The sequence below is a fragment of the Paroedura picta genome, chromosome 2 (genome assembly GCF_049243985.1).
Source record: "Paroedura picta isolate Pp20150507F chromosome 2, Ppicta_v3.0, whole genome shotgun sequence".
NCBI classification, from domain to species: Eukaryota; Metazoa; Chordata; class Lepidosauria; order Squamata; family Gekkonidae; genus Paroedura; species Paroedura picta.
The window spans coordinates 44,643,650-44,668,192 of NC_135370.1; the positions used below are offsets into that span (position 1 = coordinate 44,643,650).

General features: G+C 43.6%; 1 long non-coding RNA gene across 3 annotated transcripts in view; it reads left to right on the plus strand.

Moving 5' to 3' along the window:
• LOC143829329 (uncharacterized) overlaps positions 1–23,965 on the plus strand; it is a 48,608-nt gene extending 24,643 nt beyond the window's left edge. For 2 of the 3 annotated variants that reach the window (XR_013228078.1, XR_013228076.1), the window contains 2 exons: positions 18,340–18,461; positions 23,858–23,965. This is a non-coding gene — a long non-coding RNA (uncharacterized LOC143829329). Of the gene's footprint in view, positions 1–10,817; positions 10,970–18,339; positions 18,462–23,857 lie in introns of all 3 variants that reach the window. The other variant, XR_013228077.1, reaches the window with a different exon arrangement.
• Positions 23,966–24,543: the final 578 nt, after the last annotated feature.

Consider the following 24,543-nt stretch of genomic DNA (forward strand, 5'->3'; position numbering starts at 1 on the left):
CCAGACCTCCAACCAGTTTTGAAACAAATGAGCACCAACTAATTGGGGTGCCGCGGTGTCCACAGGAGCTGGTTCTCTTGGTTCTCGTATTGAGGAATGGATTGGTACCTGTTTAAATAAATAAATAATGTGAATTCTGCAGACAGTATGCCTACTCCAGTTCCTGTAGAGGTCAGAGGAATGTTACAGATGCCTCTAATCAGTACATTTGTGCTTTTAGGAAGTGACTTTTACTCCAACGGCTTTGTCTCCAAGTCTACCACAGTAATAACATTTGCTCTCTGCCTCGTAGCAGTGTCCCTTGGTCTCATTAGGATTAGCTTTTCAGCGGTTTTAAAAGTACAAACAGAGATCCTCATTAAAGTGATGCTGGAAGTGTGCAAACCATCGTTTTGTGGTCTCTTTCCCTACCAGCATTTCTGCTTACTGCCTTATGCAATGAACTGTATTTCTAAGCAGCAAATCCGTTGGTGTTTCCAGGGTGAGGAGAAGAAAAGAACAACAAGAGGAGGCAGTGGTGGCTGGGGTTCCTCTCAGCACCCAATCAATCCAGTGGGCGAACCAGCAAGCTGAAGTTCTGCTGGCAGGGAAGGACACTACAGTCCAAAATAGCTTTGGCAGGCCATGACTGACAACCGGTGAGATGTCCGGGGGTGGGGGCAAGGGAGGCATACAACATCCTGTGTGCTGCTACATCACATCTCAGGAAAACCATAGAGTCTTCAGCAATATCTAGAGGTACTCCAAGTCACTTCCTGGTTTTCCCTGGAAGTGGCATGGTGGCATACAGAATGCTGGTGTTTTTTAGCAGCTGCTGACAGGAGGCCGGGCCGTCCTCATCTGAAATGAAGTAGCAAGCTGACACTCCTCCCCTCACAAATACCATGCTGGTTTGGACATGTCCAAAGGACAATCCATGTATTATTAGTGGCGCATGTAGCATGCCTTTGGTTTGTATCACTTGCTCTGATATTGTATGTGCAATGTAATTGATGGGAAAGAATATCGTATGTGCAATGTAATTGGTGGGAAAGAATCTACGTTCAGCTTGCTGTCCTGACAGGAAAGAAGAATAAGAGTGGGGTTTTAGACCCTGTTTTTCTCTACCCTAAGAAGTCACAAAGCTAAGGTGACCAGATTTTAACATTGGTAAAGCGGGACACCATTGACCAGGGGGATTCTTGATTAAAAATTTGGCCTGTATGGAGCAACAAGAAGTTTTGTAGAACGCACAGAAGTATTGTAATATATTTAGTATTGTAATATATTTTTTAAAAATTTCAAGATAAGTACAATTTTCCAGGTACCCCCAGATGTCCCTCCAAAAGTCCCTTACACAACGCGGCTTACAGTCGTCTTCCATTCCTCTCCCTGCAACAAGCACCTTCGGAGGTAGGTGGGGCTTTCTGAGAGAACTGTGGCTGGCCCACGAAGGCTACATGTGGAGGAGTGGGAAATCAAACCTGGTTTTCTAGATCAAAGTCCACTACTCTTAACCTCTATGCTGACTCTGAGGGCAATCCTGTCTTGACAAAGAAATACAGTCTTTCCGGGCAGGCAGATCTCTGGAGGATGGGCTGCAGCCCGGAGCTTAAAAGAATTAGAGGACACAAATGCCTTCTCCCAGCACAAAGTACTAGGCTGCTATAAATACATTTAATACCCCATCAATTCTCTCCCTCTTCTTCAAAAGGAACACCTGGTTGCTTATCTAGCTCTCTTTGTGCATGGCAGCAACAGAGGGAGAAGCATCCAGCCACGCTGGATCCTTGGTGGATCGGGATAACGGTCTGATTCATAAAAGCGTTCCTTTTATTATAAGAGCCAGGAGTAAAATGTGAACACAAACATTATTGCTAAGCACGAATCAGGCTTTGACCTTTAACAAGGACTGAAAGAACTCAATTCATTTTTACTGTTGTTTTCATTTTCCTACTGCACTTCCCTCATTTCATCCAAGACTTAATGCTGAGATAACTCAGCTCTACCCAAATGGATATTGCCATAAAGCTTTAATTAAGAAAAAAATGGCAGAGCATCTCTCAGGATTAGTTCCTGTGTACTGGCTTAACTTGACCAAAACTTGACCTTTCCTTACAGTAGATGCAGAGCAATGCCTTTAGTTTGATTTTTAGCTGATTACTTGAGTTTGAAGGACCCTACATACTCCCTAGGTCTGCATTAGGAATTTGTTATCTCAATCTGATGTGTCAGCAAATACTATTTAACTCCTAAAACAACAAAGTCTTGAATAATGAACTTTTTTGTGCAATAATTTTTTGTGAGCCGGACTCTACATAATCAGATACATGCAATTGACAGAGAGACATACTCCCAAAATTTCAAATGCTGGAGAGGAGGGGGAGTTATGACAAAGAGAGACCACATGGCCCATTTTTTCTTTATTTCAGGGCTGATTCTGCACTTGCTTTGTTTTTTCCATTATAGATCCTGCTGAATTCAGATTGATTTGAACTTGAATCTTCCTCTATCCCCACATCCCATTGAAACAGAAAGTGTTCTGCACTAGATTGGGGAAGCTCAGAGTGGGGAGGAGAGCCAAGCGCAGCAGGAGCCTCTTTCTTTCTTTTCTTGAACGAGGGGAGGTGGTAGCATTGGAGTCAGCAGAGGAGGGGGGAATAAATCCAACAGGGAAATCTCTGCTGAGAGAAGTTGGGCTTCTGGAGCGCAATCACTTTAAGACAAGGGAAACAAGGAAGTCTTTGAACGCCCTGGCCAATCTGGGAAGACTGCTTTGCTACAAGGCATGGAGAAGGGAGATAATTTGCAAAAAGCAGAAATCTGCACACTTACTGATGGCGCTTTCAATTATCAAGGCTTATATCCACTTCTGGGTATCGTGGGGAGAAGGTAGGGTCATTCCGGATTACTCATGCGTGTTGCAGAAGGAAAATTTAAAGTGCTCCAAATCAAAATGGAAATTGAATTCAGTGTAGATGGGAGGGATTTATTTGAGCTGGGAATGGGTAAAAAGTCCCGTTCAGACTACACCCAGGTTTGTAAGCTCCAGAAAAGCTTGGCTTTTAATTGTTGTGGTGTGTGTGTGTGTGTGTGTAAAGTGTTATCAAGTCAATTCTGACCTATAGTAATTACCTCCCAAAATGTCATATTGTTAATAGCCTTGCTCAAGTCTTGCAAACTTAGGGCCTCACCTTCCTTGACAGAGGCCATTTCAAACTGCCTTTGATTTCTGTTTTAGTATCTGGTAGCTAATGGATTTCTTGTCAGTTTAGACAGACCCATTCTCGTAAGCAGCTGCTAGCAGATTTAATTTACCTGTTCATACAAACCCGCTTGCGTCAGGTTAGCAAAGTATGGCTGAACCACTTTGAGGGAAACTGCTTTCTTCCATTTTCTGTCCCATCATTGCACTTTTGAATTGCTGTAGTGTTCTCTCTTAACATGTCTATAGCACTTCCTACAGAGCCACTTTCCCCCTGCCCTTTTTCACAGCATGATCTTTCTTGGAGTTTTTTTTTTAACCATTCTAAGAGTGCTATAGTGCTAAACCAATATAGGACTTCAGTGCTATAGCAGCACCATTGACTCCAGCTATATTGGTTTAATTCTAAAGCCCTCCATTTAGAACATTAAAAAAATAACTCCATGGAAGATCGCACAGCAAAAAAAGGGTAGGGAAAAAGTGGCACTGTTTGAAATGACCATAGCACTGCTGAGATGGCTCATTAATGAAAGGCAATTTGTTGTATGAAACCCCTGCCCCTGTATTGCTTTACTCAAAATTAGGCCAACAACAAATAACTTCTGGTTTAGAATGTGAAATCCCTCTGAGTCACTACATCTCATGTTCTTTTCCTGCTATGTTCAACTTGTCCTAGCATTATTGTCTCCTACAGTACATGTTGTGTTTCATAATGTGACCAAACTACTATAGCCTCTGTTTAGTCATACTTGTTTCTAGGAGTTTAGGCTTGATTTGATATAAAGCCCACAGATGTATCTTGTTGGTGGCCTGTTGTATCTGTAAAACTCTTCTCCAACACCACATATCCAATTAAACAACTTTCTTGCTGTCAGAGGATTTATATAGTTACAGTTTATGAAGGTATTTATACCTCCTGTCTTTTTCCTGACACAGTTGAGACCCAAGATAACAAACACAAATATAATCATTGTTTAAAACAATAGTCAAAACATATAAGCCGGAGGCCACACATATAGACTAGGATCTAGCCATTATTTACACAAATGCACCCAACTCCCCTCCTTATTATAGCCTCTGTGCCGTATGGGAGTCCCATGATGGGCAGCATCGCTTTTTTGGTAATCAAAGGGGACTCTGGTTGGATTTCAGAGCTAGAGCTAGGATTACAAATAACAAACAAAAAACCAACCTGGAAAATAGGTGAGAACCACAACGGTTAGGGATAAAACCATGTATAGAAAAATATAAACAATTATTAGAGTTCAAAACTATTTTAAAACATAAAAGAATATCATATCTATTGGGCACACTAGTCAGGAAGGGCGGAATATAAATTCCAAATTAAATAAATAAATCTGAGTATGTACACCACACATTCCAACAACTTCCGACCTAAAACGTTTTGATCATACTGATCTTTCACAGAGGTTAATATACAGATACACAGAGTTGTATGTAACAAATCTGGATCTTTTTGCAGAGGAGCACACAGAGGAGGAACAAGAAATATTTTCTGGCTGAGGATTAGTCTGCAGGACCAGAATTAGCAATAACAGATTAAATAAATTATTATCCCCCCTGCTGAAAATTGAAAAAAAATTGTTGCGGAGATGTTTTATGTGTGCCCGATAGATAAGATATTCTTTTATGGGTTTTAAACATTTTTTAGCTCTACTAATAAATTGTTTATATTTTTCTAGATATGGTTTTATCCTTAACCTGGATCTAGGGTTCCCATGATCCCATTAACATGGTTAATACCTAGTAACTTTACTGGCTCTCTAGGACCTTTTATGCATTGCGGCAGCTACCCTGCACTGCCGCCGTGCCGTTGCGGTGGGGCACGATGCCCCACTGTTCCCCCTGTATGCACGGGGGCGGGGCATGCTGGGCTGCCCTGGCGTAGCTCACGCGTTTTACGCCAGGGCCAGGAGGGCCAGATCGCTTCCGGCCGAGGTAAGTGAAGTGGCGGGGGAAAGTGGGGAGGGGTCAGGGGGAGTGGGGGGGCAGGCCCCCTCCACATGCACTGGTGGGGGCAGGGGGTCGCTCCTGCCAGCTCTGCGGCAACTGAATGGTGGGTGTGAGAAATGAATTGTTTTGAATTTGAGGGCATCTGGCAAGTAGTGGAACCAAACAACCAGGAATTACAGCTTTTGGTGGGTGCTGGGTTGGTTACCTTGAATGTCTTGTGACTTGATTGGAACAGTTCCGTTTGTTTGATTTAGGTATATTGAAAACCTTTATAAGCAGCCTTTCACCCTTGTGGAACTCAAGGCAGCTTATAATGTTTGGTTTGGGTTTGCTTATTTGGTTAGCACTGGCAACATTTTATATATCTATGATGAATTGATTGGTGGTGATCTGTCATTGGTTAATAAAAATATAATGTAACATTATTAAAGTTCCCATTTTGTTTGTGGTGGGAGGCAGGGTCGATAACGTTTTATCAAGCGCATCCAGTATTTTTGTTGAAACCATCCGGCTGCCCTAGCTGGGACCTTCAAGCTGCCCCATAAGTTCTCTTAAGCAGAACTATTCGATAGTCTTGAGTTGACAAAGTCCCAAGGGTGATTGTTCGCCTCATTCTTTTCCGGAGGTGTTCTGTAGCAGTGAGGCAGCAACAGAAAATGCCTGGGCTTTACTATTTGATATTCTGAAGAAGAAGAAGAAGTAGTAGAAGAAGAAGAGTTGGTTCTTATATGCCACTTTTCTCTATCCGAAGGAGTCTCAAAGCGGTGCCTTCCCTTTCCTCTCCCCACAACAGACACCCTGTGGGGTGGGTGAGGCTGAGAGAGCCCTGACATCACTGCTTGGTCAAAACAACTTTATCAGTGCTGTGGCGAGCCCAAGGTCACCCAGCTGGCTTCAGGTGGGGAAAGTGGGGGATCAAACCTGGCTCGCTAGATTAGAAGTCCGCACTCCTAACCACTACACCAAACTGGCTCTGAAGAGCGAAAGGGTTGTTGAGAGGCCCTGGTGTGAGGGGCACAACTGCTACACCATTCATGTTGACAGAAATGGCCCTTCAAGAGTTTCTACGGTATCAGGTACGAATGCAAGTTTTAAAGTTTCTGCACTCCTTTTCAAACTAGAGGGCTTTTTGAGGTTGCTTTTTTTTTTTTTTGCTTTCTGTTGTTTTTCACACTGTACAGGGGTAGGGTTGAGCATTAAGTCTCTCGCCTATTCCTATTCTTGCCCAGCAGCTGAGACAGTTATAAGCTAGAAAGTCCTTGAGACGGAGGTTACGGTGGGAGCTCAGTTACGTCCCTTGAGCTTCCACTTTGACTTGTACGCATGTGGACCTCTGCCCTTTCTCTTTCCCTACAAAGTGCTAAATAACATTTTCGTATGACTGAGTAGCTGAAAATGCATTATAGGACAAGGCCTAACAGGATTATGCTCATTCAGTAGACATTGCAGCTCCTTTTGGAGCCAAACACTGGGCCAGCTATGAATTTAGGAGAAGATGTTCAGTTTGTCTCAGCAGAGCACTTAGTCTAATTATTTAAAGAGGTGTAAAAATTTCCCATTAAATGTAGAACCCTCTGGACACTTCAAACATTTTCTGAGAAGAACCCATTCAGCAGGCTTAGTTCAAGGGCAGCATAAATGTTACAAAAGGTATGTTCTTTTCTCAGAGTAAGCCAGATATAGTAAAATAACTCATCCTTAATTTGGTGAAGCTTAAAAAAAAACCCAAAACACCAGCCATTGGAATATACAAAGAGACCCTGCAATATACAAAACCTGCAATGTTTTATAGGAAAATGGTGGAGGGAGATAAGTTTACTCTTTCAGTCTATTATAATATCTGTTTACTTATTTATGAAGGAATCTGCCTATTGCCTGGTTTGAGGGATGTAAAATGGCCAACCCCCCCCCCCAATAACCCCTTCCCCCAGTTTATGTGACCAAGGTCTGTCTCCCAGAAGAGTCTTTTCCTCCTTTGTTAAATTTGCTCTTATTATTTTTGTTTTGAGGATATCATCCTTCTTCAATGTTTCAGTTACAAGAATTAATAACTTTTAAATCTAATAAATAAAAATAAATCCAGTCATGTACAGCGACGCAAATGCCTTTTTAATAATCACATTTCTGTTTACCTCAGGTTCTCTGAGCAAGGATTTCTGAGGTCACAGTCTAATTATACTGTGTGTCTAAAGACAGAGAGATGTGTTGTGTCAGGAGGACACCCTGAGGGCATTATATTTATTGCAGAGGCTCATCACCACAGGAGGAAGCAAATAACCGTGCAGTCCAGACTTCTTGATGGAAAATTTTTTGACATTCCCAAGGTTGTCAGAGAACATTAGGCCAACAGTATTCTGTTGACCTGTGTTATCCTCTTACTGTTCAAGCACAAGGATGCCAAAATGATGAACAAATCAGCAAAGTGGATAAAGACTTTTTTTGTTTCCTCCAGTATTCACACCTTTCCCTCCTTCATGCTTTATGTTTTAACTACCGGTCATTTTCAATTTGCCTTTATATTCCGTTTTAGGAACTGGTTGCAAATGGCTTTTTTCTGTCATTTCAGACAGGGGCTTTTCCGCACGCCATGAATGTAGCGTAACGCTTACCTTATGGAGACGCTATATTCCTGGCGTTTCACATGATGTCACCCGCATCTGGCCAGCAACCTTTTTGCTACATCTACCATTTTATAGCACTAGTTGGGGAATCGTAAAAAGTGGATTCACCAACCTAAAAAGCGCTAGCTACTGGAGAGCAACCAGCAGGACACCAGCAAAATAAATGTATGTAAGCAAAGAAGCATTATATCAACCTCCACAATGTCCTACCCTCACACCATCCTCCCTTCTTCTGAGAGTGCATGAGAGTGACCAAGATGATTAGGGGCCTGGAAACCAAGCCCGATAAGGAAAGCCTGAGGGACTTGGGGATATTCAGTCTGCAGAAGAGGCTGAAGGGGGACATGTCTGCTCTCTTTAGGTATTTGAAAGGTTGTCCCTTGGAGGAGGGCAGGGAGCAGCTCCTGTTGGCAGCAGAGGATACGACTCACAGAAATGGAGAGGCAGCTTGGTGTAATGGTTAAGAGCGTGAACTTCTGTTCTGACGAGCCAGGTTTGATTCCCCACTCCTACTCCACATGCAGCCAGGTGGGTGACCTTGGGCTCACCATAGCACTGATGAAGCTGTTCTGACCGAGCAGTGATATCAGGGCGCTCTCAGCCTCACCTATCTCACAGGGTGTCTGTTGTGGGGAGAGGAAAGGGAAGGCAAATGTAAGCCGCTTTGAGACTCCTTCAGGTAGAGAAAAGTGGCATATAAGAACCAACTCTTCTTCTTCTAATGGGTTTAAATTATAGGTAAAAAATATCAGCTGGGTATTAGGATTGAAATTTTTTGCATGGATCCTAGAAGTTTCCTGTATGCATGAGATATCAACTCAGACATTTGACCTAGTTGGCCCAAGCAACCAGAAGACCTAGCTATAGATTATATCATGTATGGGCTTGCCTTCTGTCTGCCCCAAGACTTGTCAAGCAGATGTGTGCTGGGAATTGCTGGTGAAACTTAGATTATCAGGATACACAGGAGCCTAATTCAGATTGCAAATATGTTATATGGGGAGAGGGAACTTGAACCTTAACCCTCCTATCCTTCTCATGACCTGAAGTGGCCATGGAGCCACCATTTGTCCACTTGGAAAATTTGCATGTACCAACAAGGCAAACATTGGGTTCCTGGGGTAATTTGAGGTCAGGAAGACTGATGCCCACATGCTATGGCTCTGATCCAAGCTAGACTTCCATGTGCCCAAAAATCTAATTTTCAACAGAGAACTCACAGCATATGTCTGCTTGACAGGAGCCAGTTTGGACTCATAAACAGTAACAAGTAATTAGGCCCTAAGAACTGCACATAAGCAAAACACTCCCTGCTGTGGAAGATCTGTGAGGGCAGACATGCTGTCTTGCAGGAAAGCTTGTCCATCTTACTGATCTTCTCATCAGGAATTCTGATAAGCTTTGAAGGCACCCCAAGATTTCTGAGAACACAGTTGGAAAACACACCATTGATGTTTAATGTTTAACCTAAATACCTAGTGAGTAAAAGTGTATTTGTGGAGCAGTGTATTTCCTTCCCGTAGTCAAGCTTTTAATAAGGATTAGAATGGGAATGCAATGCATTCTGGAAATTATTTGTTGCCTTTCTTGCCAGATTCCTATTCATTTCCACTGACAACCTGCATTTACATAGAATTTTTAAAAATGTTGTGTGCATTTCCAGTCTGGATGATTCCTTAGCTCCTTTTTAAACGTTCTCCTCTTGAATCTCTTTGTGACTGGGTTGGTGTCATGTACAAATCAAATGGAAACAAGTTGCTATCTTACCACAAGTTAGCTGTGGTAAGCTAACTTTGAACTGTAGAATGTCAACAAAACCTTTTATCATGACCTTTGTAGAATGTGTATCGAGTGGGAAGGGGGCGGGATTCGCTATGATGTCTTTGCAAAGTAAGCAGTCAAAGTCCATTCTGAACATAGCTTGATGATGTAAATGGAATGTTTGTAGAAATCTCCTCAATAAATACATCTGGATCCAGATGAACAAGGCATCATGATAACGAAAACTGAAACTTCCATTTCCATTTTCTCACTCTGTCTTTTAAGTTTCTGTTTCTTGGGAGTACCAAGAGACAGTGGAGTAGCAAGGGCAGAACATGACTCTGGAGATACGTGCCTGACAAGCACATCATCCACTCAGAACAGTTAGCTCATGTTTGTGCCACAACGCATTATCCCTGATTGGCTTTTCTCTGGTCACATTGAATATTTTCTACTTTGGTTGGATCCCAGCGTGGTGTAGCGGTTAAGAACAGCAGCTTCTAATCTGGTGAGCCAGGTTTGATTCCCCACTCCTCCTTCACATGCAGCCAGCTGGGTCACCTTGGGCTCGCCACAGCTCTGACTGAGCAGTCCTGTGAGAGTTCTTTCAGCCTCACCACCTCACAGGGTGTCTGTTGTGGGGAGAGGAAGGGAAGGCGATTGGAAGCGAAGTGAAAAGCAGGGTATAAAAACCAACTCCTTCTTCCCTTGATCAGTTAGGGTGCTCTTTGCCAGAGCCGTTGCAGGTATGATGCGTTGGAATCATTTTAGAAGAAAGGAAAACAATTCACTTGTATCTGCAGGGAGATAGCAGGCATGGAAGACTTAGGCATTGGTTTTGCTCCCCTCCCCATCTGGCTCCCACATAGGAGAAGAAGGAAAAGATTTAGTTGGATCCTATGCAAGCAGGAAGAACTGATGTGTCACTGGAGAGGGGGGGGGACCAACGAAGGAGGAGGAGCCTATGTTATTTTTTTTCATCTGTAGTGAAATAGTCCAGTGAGAATTCCCTCATGTAATCAAGTTTACATTGAACCACATCCTTAAGAAAACGAATATCCTTCAAATATATGTGACTGTGTGATGGGCATAATCACAAGAAAGATTCATTGTGAGAGGAGAGAGGGAAAGGACAAACACAGTGATTTTTCCCCTGCCAAAAAAAGATTGTCTGTGTTCATCCTGAGTGCTCCTTCCTGCCTGTTCTAGAACATATTTTCATTCTTCAGCATCAAAATGAGGTATTTATTTGGCATTCATTTTCCTTCTATGTTTAGTTTCACGAACACTAAGAGAAAGGCAAAAACCATTCAGCTGGATCCAGCCAGTGTTTCCCCAGGGAAGAAGAGGGTATCCTTTGACAACAAAAAGCAACACTGGGGATTGTGGGACCTGCATCAGCAAAAGACATGATGGATGGGAGCTTATGGTAAGGATAGGAAAGGGATGAGATTTAATGAAAAGGCTGGCTGGATACAAACCTACTTTATTTACTAAATCAGTCAAAAATAGTTATCCAAATCAGACATAAAATGGAGATTAAAATCCCTCTGCTGCCACATTGTATCAGCAACCATCATGCTTTATGACAGAATCTATGCGCGAGCATTATTGAGTTACTGCAGATCTGCAACACTGTGGTGTGATGGAATAGCCTGCTTTTGGTCAGGAGCTGTAGCTTAAAAGCTGAGGAATGACATAGGCTGAAAGACAAAGCTAGAAGTGGGATCCCCACCCCACCCCCCTTCATGTCCTTCTGCGCTAGATCTCCTATGTATTTTTTGTAGAGATACGGAAATATTTCCTACTTAAGCGTAATTCTGCCTTGGTTGCTTATGTACTACAACATGGCATACTCCTTTACTGATAATGAACATTTTGCTCAGGATGGAGTTATGGCTTAGTGGGAAATAGGGTTGCCAGCTGTGGGTTGGGAAATCCCTGGAGACTTTGGGGGTGGAGCCAGGAGTGGGTGGGATTTGGGGTGGGGAGGGACCTCAGTGGAGTCTAATGCTATGGAGTCCACCCTCCAAAGCAGCCATTTTCTCCTGTGGAACTGATCTCTATTGCCTAGAGATGAGCTATAATTCCAGGAGATACCCAGGTCCTACCTGGAGACTGTCATCCCTAGCGGGAAAGTGATTGCTTGGCATGTAGAAAGTCCCGGGCATCTCTGGATAAAGTGATCAGTGACAGGTGATGTGAAAGATCTCAGCCTGAGACCCTCATTTGTTTCCAAAGCAGACCATATGACCTATGAGAGACCAGTGGTCTAACTCAGTATAAGGTGGTTTCAGTCGTTCTTCATTTATTTCAGTAAATGCTCTCACTTATTACCAGGGGGGGGGGAAACATCCAGTTTAATACCATCTTGAAGCATGTTTCTTTTATAGCATTTAAAATTTTCAGGCATTGTGCCCTTATTTTACACTAGATTTATTTATTTACAAAATTTTTATCACACCATTCTGTCTTACATGGTGAACAATTTAAAACACATACAATAAAAATAAAACCCTTAAAATAACCCCCGTCCCAAACATACCTAATTAAAACAACTTTAAAAATAGATTAAAACAGAGTTTAAATACAAGTCATCTACCAGGGTAACCAAGGCCTAAAACAAGATTGGAAGGGATCTAAAAAGGTAAAGGTAACCTCTGTGCAAGCAGTGGATCATGTCTGACCCTTGGGGTGGCGCCCTCTAGCGTTTTCATGGCAGACTCAATACAGGGTGGTTTGCCAGTGCCTTCCCCAGTCATTACCATTTATCCCCCAGCAAGCTGGGTACTCATTTTACCGACCTCAGAAGAATGGAAGGCTGAGTCAACCTTGAGCCGGCTGCTGGGATCGAACTCCCAGCCTCATGGGCAGAGCTTTCAGACTGCATGACTACTGCCTTACCACTCTGCGCCACAAGAGGCTCTAAGGGATCTAAATGGTTCGCCTTATCCAGGAAGATTTGGAGGTATCCAGCCACCACCCAGTCAGTCACCGTGCTCAAGAATGTAACATTTGAGACTGGTCAGTAATTATTGAGTCCTCCTGGGTCAAGGGTAAGATCTTTAGATGTGAACTTACCACAATCTGTTTCAAGGAGATGAGACCTGTCATTCCACACATGTTGGAGAATGCACTTTCAATGTGCTTGTGCTGCTAGATTTTCCTGTGCAAATCTACTTCTAAAGTGCATTGAAAGTGCATTATCCAACATGTGTGGCTCAGTTTCTTACACTGTCTCTACCACCAAAAAGCTACTTCCAGGCTGCCCCAGAGATCCTGCCTATCATCTTTTTACTTACCACATCATCATGGCTTTTGACATTGGTGCATGAAGGACTCATAGAAATCAGATGCAAGAAGAGTTGCCATGTGATCATTTCCTTCTTCTCACTGAGTTCGGCGCATCTGGACGTACACTGCTTGCTGTCTTCTCTATGATCAATAGTCATGTTCACTACAGGGAGTGGCTTATTACTGGCTACTATTATTTGAATGACATCTTCAGTGTTAGAGAGCCTCTTGTGGCGCAGAGTGGTAAGGCAGCGATATGCTGTCTGAATCTGTCTGCCCATGAGGTTGGGAGTTCTATCCCAGCAGCCGGCTCAAGGTTGACTCAGCCTTCCATCCTTCCGAGGTCGGTAAAATGAGTACCCAGCTTGCTGGGGGGTAAACGGTGATGACTGGGGAAGGCACTGGCAAACCACCCTGTATTGAGTCTGCCAAGAAAACGCTAGAGGGCGTCACCCCAAGGGTCAGACATGACTCGGTGCTTGCACAGGGGATACCTTCAGTGTTAATCACTAGGCTGGCTTTCAGTAAGACATTGAACATGAAGGTAGAGTTAGATGTTTTTAATTTGTAACAGAAAGACTGCTGCAATTGCCCTGGTGTTATGTAATTTACAAGGTTTCAATTATTATTTATCATTTCAATTATTATTTAATTTAAACACATTTTTCTTGTTTGACTAGCACCCTTCACTGCATTTTCTTATGCAAATTGTGTTCCCTGTTTTTTAAAGACACACAATAAATCTATCACCGTTGCAATGTAGATGAATTCCTCAGGTTAGACTCTGACTCCATAAGAAGGCATTTTCCCCCTTTATTGCTGAGTAAGATCTTGTAAAAAAATGTAACAAATAAAACAATAGAGGGTTTGTATAGTTCCTGTACAGGTATTAATATACCTGTATTTGGCATGAGATAATCTGATAAGAATGCATTCTGTGCAGAATGCCTGGATGGCTGCATCTTTTCTTTTCCTTGCATGTTTAGTCCACTGAAACTTTATGTCTAAAGCATTTTTGAAAGCAAAGTATAATTTTAATATAATGTTGTCGTCTGCTGAAGAAAACCTCTTTTGAAGACACATGCTAAAGGGCACCATCTTGTGGTTATGTGAAAAACTGTGTGTGTGTGTGTGTGTGTGTGTGTGTGTGTGTGTGTAGCCTATTATAATTTTAATAGAAGAATTCTAAAGCAGCTTCATACAACTCAACTGTCAGGCCTAATGTAATTTTGAATCTCTATCACTAAATTAAGTAGGACTCCAAGAGCTTCAGGTATTATTAACATTTGATGGTAAATTCTGAACTATGTCGAGAGCCAGCATGGTGTACAGATTAAGAGCGGCAGACTCTAATCTAAAGAACCGAGTTTTGTTCCCCACTTCCTCCTCCACATGCAGCCAGCTGAGTGACCTTGGGCCAGTCACAGTTCTCTGAGGACTGTTCCCACAGAGCAGTTTTGTTAGAGTTCTCTCGGCCCCATCTACCTCACAGGGTGTCTCTTGAGAGGAGAGGAAGGGTAAGTTCCTTTGAGTCGTGAAAAGCTGGGTATAAAAACAGCTCAATGTCTTCTCAATGTCTGGAGCTCAGAAAATGATTTTGAGGAGAGAAAAAATTAGCCTTTAGTTGTCTGCTAATAACCCTAGTTCTGCAAACTGATATCTGTATTTTGAAATGGAAATCTAAGTGCATGAAAATTTGATTTAATATCTGGGCTAAAAAAATTGATTGCGGTGCATTTCAACAGAGCAAATGTGGACTGGCAGATTGTTGTCCCAGCACCAGTCAATTATTTCTGAGTCTGGTTAATATGAGCTTTATCTTGCTTGACATTTTTTAACCTCAGTCTAGTCAAAACACAGCTGCAAGTGCTGCCTTTCCCTTCTGCTTCCCTGCCCTCATTACCCCACTCCCTGTTCCTAATTTGAATTCCATGCTGTCACTTTCACGCCTTAACTTACATCTGCCCTTCCACTCGTCATGTTTCTTCCTGAGATTTTCCTACCCCTGTGCTCTGCCTTCTGGTCTTCAGCTGATAGTTCTGCAGGCCTGGGTTCGGGTTGGTTTATTTCTGAATTTCTACCCCAATCTTTTGGCCCACATCCGCCCCGCAGAAGGTTTACAAATAATGAAACACAAAAATCACATGTGAACAACCGTTAAAGCAGTGGGGAGAAAAACAAATGTTAAAGGGCCAGGAATCATTTCATTGTTCCCTTCTGCTGGGCTGTTGGTTTGTGCTTGGGATCCTTTATGAATCCCCCAGAATAAATTCCCCTAGAAAGGCATGAACTTATTTTTCTTCATCATCAAAAGTGCATTCTGCAGAATCTGTAAGCTGGCTTTTGATTTGGCTATGTACACATTTCCACGGGGGGGGGGGGCAGGAGGTTGTTTTGGTTTCAATGCCTGGCCCTCCAGATCCGAGAAGAATTTTTGGAGGCCACATTTTGCCCCATTTCCGCCATTCCCTTTCTCATACGTGTGACCTCCGTGCGTGAGCAGCATGACGTGTAAACTGTTGCTAATAGCTGTGGTAGCTTTGGGAAGCCATTCACGTTAAGAAGTTAAGAGTTAGGAACCTATTTGGCCGATCGGTGAGAGTGATACCTAAGGAAACAATAAAATACAACTTCCCCTCTCTCTGTGACATTAATTTTGGTGCTTCAGTCATTGCGGAGATGCCTGTAGATAAGGTTGGCGGTGGCCTCATTTGAACTCTACACTTATACGAATGTCCTTTTCTCATGATGGACTGTGGGGGAAGAGGAGAGAAAGTCACATAGGAACTGCCCTTGGAGAACCTGTCAGTAATTAAACTGAGGATTCGGTTGACTGAGTTCAGAGCATTGGGTGGGGCTGGCCTAGCAGGTAAACCTTCGAGTGTAGCAAGCTTTTGTTCTTATCAGATTTGGCTATGCATCTTTAAGCAGGGACTAGTAAATTACTGTTAATTACTCCCATTATTTAATTCAGTTTCAAATAGTATGGGTGTTGTTTTTTTTTACAGCGATCAGAGAGACAAACTTAGCAAGATATCAAACAAGCCAGTACAACTCTCTAAGCCAAATGCAACCCATGAGTCACATGCCGTGGCACGTCTAGAGTATGACACACTCACATTTGTAATATCAGGCAGACAGCAAAAAATAAATAAATAAAAATAAAGCTCTGGGCTGGTAGACATGCCTAGTGGGCTCTGTTCACCCTTGCAAGTCAGCAATTAAGCAAGATCGCCTGACCCTGAATCCCGCAAGCAATTACAAGGCATTAAAAGCTAATTACTAAAAATAAAATTAAAAATCACTGCACACCAGCTTGCAGTAGAATTCTCCAAGGCAGATGTTCTCTGCAGTCTGCAGATCAGTTTTAATTATGGAACTTTTCTAGGCCTCACCTGGAGATTGGCAACCCTCAGGGGCGGGCAGTATATACTGTATTTGCCGGCGTGTAAGACGACTGGGCGTATAAGACGACCCCCAACATTTCCACTCAAAATATAGTACTATGGGCCACTATGGGCAGCTATGTCTATCCCAACTGAAGTGCACCTGGAGTATCGGACGACCCCCCCCCACTTGGAGGCATGTTTTTCAGGGGGGAAAAGTAGTCTTATACGCCAGCAAATACTGCAAATAAATAAATAAATACATACATACATACATACATACATACATCTCTGTTCAGCGCATTACTAATAGACTGATGAGGCTGCCAGCCCTGGGTTGGGAAATGCCTGGGGATTTTGGGGGTGGAGCCTAAGGAGAGCAGGACTTTGGGAGAGGGGGAGACTTCAATGGGGTATAATGCCATAGAGTTCACCCTCCTGTTTTTTTCCGGAGGAACTGATTTTTGTCTCTTGGAGAGCAGCTGTAATCCTAGAAGACCTCCAGCTACCAGGTGGAGGCTGGCAACCTAGTGATTGATAAGAACTGAAAAGAAACACAAAATGCAGGGCTGGAAAGGCAGGCAAGAATGCAGGACCGTCCCTATACTGCAGGAGTGGCCAGACTGTGGCTCTCCAGGTGTCTGTACAATTCACATGAACACACACTGGCAGGGATTCATGGGAATTGTAGTCCATGGACATCTGGAGATCCACAGTTTGGCCACCGCTGCTATGCTGCAATTGGCCGCAGCTCCTTCTGGGCAGAGGGGCACATCATATTGCCCATCCATAATTAGTGGGAGGCAAAGTCAACTGGGGGAAGACTTATCGGTGAAGAAGTCTGTTTGCACACGAAAGCTTACATCTTAAATAAAACTTTGTTGGTCTTAGAGGTGCCAGTAGAGTCACATTTTGTTCTGAGGGAAGACCAGTGATTTATTCAAGGATCATTCATATCACTTTGAGCTCAGGTAGAAGGTTTCTTTTGCTCCTCATGTGTCAACTGACAGTCTGGCTCGTCCTTACTTGGTGCAGTGGTCGAGCCAGCTTGGTGTAGTGGTTAGGAGTGTGGACTTCTAATCTGGTGAGCTAGGTTTGATTTACCACTCCTCCCCCACATGCAGCCAGCTGGGTGATCTTGGGCTGGCCGCAGCATTGATAAAGCTGTTCTGACTGAGCTGTAATATTAGGGCTCTCTCAGCCTCACCTCCCTCACAGGGTGTCTGTTGTGGGAAGAGGAAAGGGAAGGCAATAGTAAGCTGCTTTGAGACTCCTTTGGGTAGATATAAGCGGCATATAAGAACCAACTCTTCTTCTACTGTGTCTGCTTCTGGAAGTCACCCAACTGCTAACATTATATATATACTAGGGGCAAAGCCTGTTGTATCCAAGAATACAACGGGCGCTAGAGCTTGGCAGTGGGAAGAGGAAGGGAAGGAGATGTCCAGTCTGTAAGGGCATGGGGTTGAATGTGTGTGTGTGTGTGAGAGGTTGTGGTGGCAAATGAGGGCATGGGTGTGGATATATGGGTGTCAAGAACCTGTGGTTTGGAATGTTCGTTTAGTGTGGGAGAGGAATTTTGGGAATTGTGGCATAGTGGTTACAGATGAGCTTTCCAGAGCCATGTCCTCAGATATGTGAAGGGAAAATCAGACTGGAGACTCTTCTTAGGGGAAGATTACATGGCAACCAATTCCCCCCAGTTCTGCGTCATTTCCCTTCTTGTGTGAATTAGGCCACAGACACCGAAATGCCCCTCGGCCCTAATACACCCTGTTCCTTCTTTTCCATTTTTTCACTGTTGATAAAATGTTATGTGCCCACATGCCTCTTTCATGGTTGCTCCTTAGAAGAACGGATTTTGGTACCCTATTGCTTACTACCCAAAGGAGTCTCAAAGTGGTTCACAAACACCTTTTCCATTGGTCTCTCCACAGTAGTCAACCTGGGAGGTATGTGAGGGGTTGTGAGAGGTCTGAGAGAACTGGGAATGGGCCGCAGTGACCCAACAGGCCTCAGGTGTCTCAAAGCATTTTCCGATCATCTTCCCTTCTTCTCCCTCTCACTATTTACAGTTTCAGGCTGTAAGTATTTATTTAGATCTTCCTGTACTTTCCAGACTCACAGGACTGATGCTGGTCTGCCTGTCTGTGCCCCAGAATACAAACAGTTGCTGGTAAGGGCTGGCCATAGCCCATAGCCCAGGAGGGACACACCTGCACCACTCCCTTCCAACTGCAGGTAAATGGCTCCTTTGAATGCTGGACTCTGAGGCATTGTACGATTTTGAAGTCCCACCTCCAAACCTCCAGGAATATTACTAACCCAGGGGTAGCCAACCTACAGGTGGGGTCTGGAGAGCTCATGGAATTACAGCTCACCTGCAGAGTATAAAGATCAGCTCCCCAGGCAGAAAGGGCTACTTTGGACAGGGTTGTGGTAGAGAAGAAACATTTAAGGCCTCCCACACAGGTTGTTGTTGAATTGAAAGACTTGAGGACTACTGCACAGGGTTCTTGTGCAGATGAAACAGGAGACAAAAGTGCCAGCTTCCTCTTCAGAATAATGCTGTGTAGTGGCCTCAAATCTGCAGAGAGTTGCAAAGAAGAAAGACACATGGCTTGGCTGTGTCTAACCTCCGGGCAGAGCAGTATTTTAAGTGAGAAGGGGCTTTTCTGTGGCCTCCCTGTCAGGCAACTGTTTGGCAGAAGGGGAAAGTTTCCCCCCCCCTCAAAAGGAAGGCCCTCAGTCTCCCCTGCATTGCTCTTGGAAAGGCCATCAGTCAGGGCCTGTCAGAGGCTCCTTCGCAGCAGGCCTGAAGGGAGGGAGGGGGAGGGAGCGCACTCTACAGCCTCCTGCCAGCTCTGTCAGGGTTCTGAGGCAATTTACAGTTGGACATGACAGGACAGCCTTGGGGCGAAAAGGGCTGGCACAGCCTGTCCAAGCCTCTCACCCCCCTTGGCAGCCCTACTGACCTCCTCTCCCTTTGGTGTTCAGGAGCAGACTGGCAGCCATTTCTCCAGATCGCCCCTGACTGGATGGAATTTTGGTCTGTCCTGGTGAGGGGCCGATCGGAAGGTGCTTCGCACCTTCCGATTGGTCCCTCCACTTGTCAGTCCAGGGCCATGGGACCAATTGTTGCCCTTCCTCATCACGGACTGAGCCCACCCCAACACCTCTTACTGTTTTATTAAGAGGGAAAAGATGAGCCCACCCCAACACCCCTTACTATTTTATTAAGAGGGAAAAGATAATATATATATGCATGTATGTATGTAATATTATATATATACTAGGTTCAAAGCCTGTTCATAAGAACGGGCCTTGAAAGGGCGTCTTCCCCTGGCCTCTGGTCAGGCAGCTTAAGGTGGCTTTGGGCTGCAGCTCGCAGCCAGATCAAGTGGGGCAGGTGGGGGCTGGGCAGTTAGTTAGCAGGTCTGGGACAGTGCTCCTTAGCAGGCAGTCAGCAGGCCGGGAGGCCCTCGTCAGCAGGCCCAGCCTAAGAGGCCCAGGGCCCTCTCCCCTTACCTGCTGCTGGCTCCAGGCACTGAGGCGTCTGAGAGCAAAGAGGCTAGAGTCCAGGGATGGAATGCAGGAGCTGCAGGGACAGGGCCAATCAGGGCACAGCTGTCTGCACCCTGATTGGCCCTATTCTAACTTGGACAGCCAGACACTTCCCGCCCCCCCCCCAGGCTGTTTCTTAAATATATAGAGGAGCAACAATGGATAAGGATATATATAGATATATAACCCCAGAGTTCCATGAAACCCTGGTTGAGAAAGTCTGAACCCAGGAGTAGCATCTCTTTTACCATAAATGGCCTTGAATAATATTTATATATATCTATATATATAGATATATATAAAGGTAAAGGTATGCAAGCACTGGGTCACGTCTGACCCTTAGGGTGATACCCGCTAGCGTTTTCATGGCAGACTCAATACGGGGTGGTTTGCCAGTGCCTTCCCCAGTCATTACTGTTTACCACCCAGCAAGCAAGCTGGGTACTCATTTTATCGACCTCGGAAGGATGGAAGGCTGAGTCAACCTTGAGCTGGCTGTTGGGATCAAACTCCCAGCCTCATGGGCAGAGCTTTCAGACTGCATGACTGCTGCCTTACCACTCTGCGCCACCAGAGGCTTTGTGATATAGATATAATAGATATAGATATAGATATATAATCTCCTACACCTTGTAATGTAACTCTTATTAACGTGAAGGCAGATTTAGAACTATAAAATGTATTGGGGGGGAATCCCACCTGGCTTGTACTCCTCCATCTTTTCTGACTTAGCTACCACCAGCTGTCCACCAACGAACAATTATTAATCCTTCAGATCTAACTCAATATAGTGCCTGATGGCAACCATGGCAACCATTATTAGCTTAGATTTCAGTTCTCCTCTGGAGCTTGGTTCTGTGATAAACCAGTTCTAAGATTCTTACTACCGAACTTCTGGTTCAGGACCTAATCTTAGCCTAGATGAATCTAGAAGAAAGAGAATATGCCTAGGGTTTCTTGATATACATTATTACATATACACTTGAAGGAGGAACCAGCATTCCTGTAATGTCTCACTATGACTGTTTTAATAACAGTCTCGGTTTTTAATAGGCATGTCTTGGACAAGCCCACAGTGCTCCAAATCAACTCAGGCATCTTTTCTCAATTTTTTTACCGTTGAGAAACATTCCTCAGGCTTTGAGAAACCCCAGAAGTGGTGCGATCGCGCAGAATATGGTTGGGAAGCAGAGCTGTGGACGCGGCCCCCTGGAGCCCCCTCAGGAAACCCTTCTAGGGCCATAAAGAAACCCCAGAGTTTCATGAAACCCTGGTTGAGAAAGTCTGAACCCAGGAGTAGCATCTCTTTTACCATAAATGGCCTTGAATCATATTTTTAAAAAGATCTTGCAGGCTTGCCAATGGTGGAGTTTTCCAAGAGAAACCCACGTAAGGGATGGCGAGCTGTCATCTGCTAAGTGGCACTTTCGTCTTCTGAGTCAGCACTGAATGGGAGTTTGGAAGGACCATTTTAGATGAGAATCAGGATTCAGTTCCTGACCATCTGTGGTGATTTAATATTCTTTTTTGCTTTTCATAAGGGTAGTGGGAAGTGTCTTAGCAAAACGCCAGTGTGGCTAATTACTTTTATCTGCCTACTTTAAAAGGCCAGTCTCTTTAGTGCAAAATAAATATTTTTAAAGAAACGGCATCAGGTTTTGCAATATGGATCACAAAGTCTTAGTTACACACAATATGGCTAGCTACGAATGCATTAAAATCTGGAAGAGGGTCGCATGTTTGACATAGGAGATATCCCAGGTTCAATCCATGGCATTAGTCGGCCGTGTTGGTCTGCAAAAAAGCCACTAGATTTGAGTCCGTAGCACCTTAGAAAGCAACACGATTTTGCTGGTATAAACTGTTGAGAGTCAAAATTCCCTTTTTCAGATTAGTGTTTGGTAATTGATTAGGATTAGCATAAGTGAAGTGGTGTCACAGATCTGAGTATAGAATCCTTTTCAGGTAGAGAGACCAGCTGCCATTCCACACATGTGGATAACGCACTTTCAATGCGCTTTAGAAGCATATTTTCCTGTTTCGCAGAAGAAAATCCTGCTGCAAAATCACATTGAAAGCACATTATCCGATGGGTGCAGAATGAGCCTGACTCTGTGGAGGGGGGGGGGGAACACCACCACAGAAGGAGGTAGCTGGGGCAGGAACCTCCTTTGAAGTTCATGAGGTGCCCTTGGCAACTGAGTCAATCCTGTCACCCTGGAATACACCCCACCTGTGGACATGGACCCTGAACCATGCACCCTAGAGCCTTCTGCAGCACCAGGGATCTCTCTCCAACCAACCACTCAAGATTCATAAAACCCTAAACCACCCCAATCTTTCTGGAGTCCTTGTGGTTGTAATCCGGACTGGCACCTTTAACAACAAATAAGCTGTTTCTGATGGGTCCAATCTTGCATCTCCACCTCCTTGAAACAGTATTGAAGATCTCAGTTCATCCTATGCCTTTGCTGGAACAACATATGGTTGACCAGAATAAGCTGTTGTCTGAGACCCTGAGAACATTCTGCTTGTTGACGAAGACCTTGGAAGACCAATGGACTCAGAATAATGCAGCTTCATGTGTTCATGTGTGAGCAACCAGGAAAGAAAAGACAGAAAAGGAGAAAAGAAAGGTAGTTAGGCCTTCTGATTAAAGATTGAAGATGTGATGGTAAAGCAGGCTTTCTCAGATGTTTTGTGATACCCTGAAGAATGTTTCAGGGAATTCTCAACTGGTAATGGCCGTGGAGAAAGACCGTGGTAAAGAGTCATCATTAGGGCCTGCAAAATGGCCCTTTTCTGCCAGGCATAGTGTTGAGGCCAAAATAAGCACAAGTGAAATTGAGATGGGCCCTGCTCCTCCCTTTCTCCTCCCTTACCACAAGAAAACAGAATAAGCCGCTACCAGCAAACTTGCTGAAGCACTTTAAATCTCCTACATTGTGAATTTTAATCACTGTTTTAACGGTTTTAACTATATTTGTATGGGGTTTTATATGTTGTTACAGGACCCTGAGCCAGCTCACAGAGAGGGGTGGCCTACAAATAATTAAGGAAGTGAAAGGAGTTATCATAAAAAGCTGCCCATTTTTTTGCTAGAAAGTGAGGCCACCTTTAATAGTCTCTTGTTCTTAGTTATGATAAAAGACCAAACTAGTTTTAAAAACAGAAGAAAAAACTCAAGTAAGCTTCTAACTCCAAACACCAGCAATTAAAATTGATCCGTATTGATTAATTAAAGAACCATGTAGATTTGGCCAGAGAAAGAAGCTTTTGCAACTTGCCACAATCTTGGAGAGTTGCCCTTGCTTTTGAGGAGGTGAGGCTGGTGTTATTTTAAGATTAGTAATATCTGTAGCACTTCTGTATCTGTAGTACTTACCTGTGCATGCTTAATTTCCCTCTGCTCAACTTACGGTATGCCTTTCAGCAATTTACTACCAACGGCAGAATAGGTTTCCAGAATTCTAACTAGAAAGTTCACAAGCAAGTCAACCATGTGAAATCCTGAATTTCAAAAAAGGGAAGAGCAAAAGCACTGTTTCAGATGGCAGAGCTTGGCACAGAAATGGGTAAGAATAATGAAGAATGTCTCTGAGCATGTGCCAGATGTCTTTCCCTCAGGATTGAAGAATGACAACCAGTTCATACTTGTATGAGGGAAAGGACTGCTTTCCTAGGGCAAAAACAAAGATTTGGCTTTGCTTGTTTCATGCAAGTGATGCACATGAATCACCATGAAAGTTTACCACAATATTAACATGTGAGGTTCTAATTTTAAAAAAATTCCATTCCTGTTCCCTCCCTGTACATGTACAGTATTTTTTTTTCTGACTCTGAATGTCATTCTTATACAGTTTCTAGTTGGAAATGGCATCTTTCTTTTACAGAATACTTGGGCCTTGGTACAGATGTCAAACACTGCTTATTCACATTCCAATGAGCATTCTATAATCTCTTCTTCTGCGGAACCAAGTCTAGCATTAATCAAGCTTGCATAAGATGTATTTATTTCCTAAATCTCAAGAGACCTTTTACAAGGTTGACCTGTATCCATTTCTTGTTTCTAGCAATCTAACAAACAGCTGCACGGAGGAGACCAGAAATGTTATTTGGACATCAAGAATCGATGCTTTTGTTTTTGGTTCCGCCTACCCAAATAAACTTACATACTAAGCATGTAACAGCCTTGTCTATTCAAACCTTTCGTTTGTTAGCTGTGTAACACTGATCTAACAAAAAGGAAGCGTCTGGCTGGTTTCTATGGTCACTTGCACTGCAGCTTGCAGAAAGAGAGAGGAAATTAAGACTTTTTAAAAAACAGCTTTTGTAGTCAAAGAGGACTTACTAAAATATAGGATCCTTGCGGACACTTCTTTTGAGAGACAGTCATTGCTATTTTTCCAGAAGCTCCACCCTTAACTGAGGCTCTCTGTCACCCTTCTGATATATGGTTGGGTTATTCTTGTCATGTCCAGTATTAAATTAGTCACAAGCATTTTCTGTCTTTTCTTTTCCAGCTGTTCAGAAACATCACAGTAGGCAAGCCTCATACCTTTAAAAAAAAACCCTAGTCAATAAATTAAACAATCCTCTATAGGCTACTTAATAAGTTTCGGGGGGAGGGCATATTTGTTTTGTAGCCCCTCGGATCCTTGAAGCGGGGAAGCCATGTGCATTACGCAGTACATAGGATTTGCACAATTTCTTACAATTTATGCCACAATTTCTAGCCTACATCTTGAGACAATAAAAT